A 2372-nucleotide genomic window follows, 5' to 3' on the forward strand; every position below is an offset into this window, starting at 1 on the left:
CAGGGAACAGGAACAAGAACAAGCTCCTAGGACAGCCTGTGCCTTCCTGGGGACCTTCTCTCTCCATGGTGAGGCTGGGCAGGGTGACCAGCAGTGCCAAACTGCCTGGAGCTGGATTGGCTCTGCAAACCGTGGGGGCACTGGCTAGTCTGCCACCCTGCTGAGACCTCCTGCTGCAGTCTTGACCCTGAGCCTGAGCACAGGATGCTGGGCGAGGCTGGGACAGGAGGGGCTACGTGTAGGGGACATGTGTAGGGGCAAGACCACTTCTTGACACCAAAGGTAGTCTCCTTTTGAGAGCAAAAGTCCCAGCTTTAAGATTAAGCCCCATGCACAACAAATATCCTTCCCCCCACATCAAAGCATGTCTCAATTAACTCTTTTTTTGCCCCCCGCCCCCCCTGGGACTTCTGGCTTGAGTCTTACGGTCCCAAACCCTTCTGGTTTTCAGCCTGATTTCGGTGAGGGCTTCAAAGAATCTGAGGTGTGGAATTGGGCATAGATCCAGGGGACTCCCTGTGCCTGTTCCTTTACACCCACAAGGAACATGCCTAAGATGGTGTCCATAACACAGCGTCCAAGTGCGGTGCCGTTGCCTTCCCAGCATCCTTGCCAGAACCACCAATCCGATTCCTGGTGTCTCCCACTCTCTCAAGAACCTCCAACCAGACAATCTGCTATGTCCTTTGTGGCAACTGAAGTGTGGCTATTGACTCAGCAACGAAAAGTACCCGTCTTTGAACTCCTTGGACGTGGCAGCACCCAGTGTTGGGAGAAGTTAAAGTAGATCATAGACCACACCAAAACCGAAACCCCAAACCAAACCATCACCACCACCACCACCACCACCACCACCACCACCAAACTCACTGCCATCCAGTCAGCTGGGACTCACAGTCACCCTAAAGAACAGGGCAGAACTGCCTCTGTGGGTCTCCAAGACGGGAAATCCTTACAGGAGTCGAAAGCCTCATCTTTCTCCCGCAAAGTGACTGGTGGTATCAAACTGCTCACCTTGTGGTTAACAGCCCAGCGTGTAAACCGCTACACCACCAAGGCTCTGAGTAGGACGCACGCCTCTCCTTAAATCTCCCACATGCATCTCAGCACTACATCCCACCACCACCACCATGGTCAGCACTACAAGTCCAGGATACCCCTACTGCCAGGAGAGAATTCACGCTCAGCATCACCTCCATAAAGGAGCCCACTGGAAAACTGCTGGGACCACTCTCTGGGCAGAGCTGGTGCTCGGTAACCTCGCTCCTATCCACAGAGTCTCACGCACCCAGAGTTTCAGGGGACACCTCAGTCATCAGTTATGTCAGTCTATGTAGCCATCGATTAGTTATAGCAGTGCACACCTGGCCCAGAGTTGACCCGAGATCCCAGGTTGGAGTCTGGGGGTCTGGACACCACTTTTGTACCCTATTTCACTCCCAGCTTGGAGGGCTCATTCTGAAGCTCCCCCCTTCCATCCGTGCTCTCCTGCAAGAGCAGTGGCACCTGAGGGGACGAACTCTGGGTCTGGGGACCTTCCTGTGAGTGGTTCTGGACCAGCTTCAGGCTGGTAGGTGGGTTCAGAGTGAATTCTGAGGATTGGCCATGGAAGGACACAGGGGGCATTGGCTGTGACTTGTCCTGCCTCAGGGCCAGTGTCAGCCAACCCCATGCTCTCCCCTCCTCCTCTCTCCTCTCTTCATGGCTTGTGACATCACTAGCTGCTCCCAGAAGGCTGCCCTCTGCTCCTGAGCACAAGCTCTCTGTAGCTCTGGACCCCCTGGCAGGGCAGAAGCCGGATCTGAGAGTGGAGGCTGTCACCAGAACCAGACCACCACCCCTGGTGGTCCCAAGGGTATTCAGAAGCCTGGCTAGAGTCCCTGAGAGTCTGCCACAGGAGCACCTCCACACAGGTAGCTCACCTGCATTGTCTGCTCTGTCTCTCATGCTGTCCCCCTGTCTTTGTCCCCTTTGTGTGGCCAAGTCCAGCTGCTCTCCCCTGTCCTGTGCTGCTATCTGGCCTCCTGCCCCTCCACTCCCCACCCTTCTTTCCCTCCTTGTGAGCATCTCTTCTCCATTGCCACCCTTTGGGTGTTTTGCTCATATACTAGGCAAGCTCCCATGCCCGCGGTGGCAATTGGGGCTGGGGTTCCGAGCCTGGAGGGGCAAGTGGGAACAGCTTGAAACTGTTTCACCTCGGCCTGCGGGTGCGGAGAGCCCGAGGCGTCGGCCCCAAGACCACCGTTCCCCTGCGCGGACTGCGCCCTGCCCGCTCCCGCTTTACGCACGGGCTTGGCTGGCCTCCCGGCCCCGCGGGAAGGGCAGGGAAACGCCAGCTGCCTCTCGGGAGGACAGACCTTCTCCCACAGCCA

Source organism: Echinops telfairi, unplaced genomic scaffold, assembly GCF_000313985.2.
Source record: "Echinops telfairi isolate 266 unplaced genomic scaffold, ASM31398v2 ScPeMD7_23;HRSCAF=83, whole genome shotgun sequence".
Classification (NCBI taxonomy): domain Eukaryota; kingdom Metazoa; phylum Chordata; class Mammalia; order Afrosoricida; family Tenrecidae; genus Echinops; species Echinops telfairi.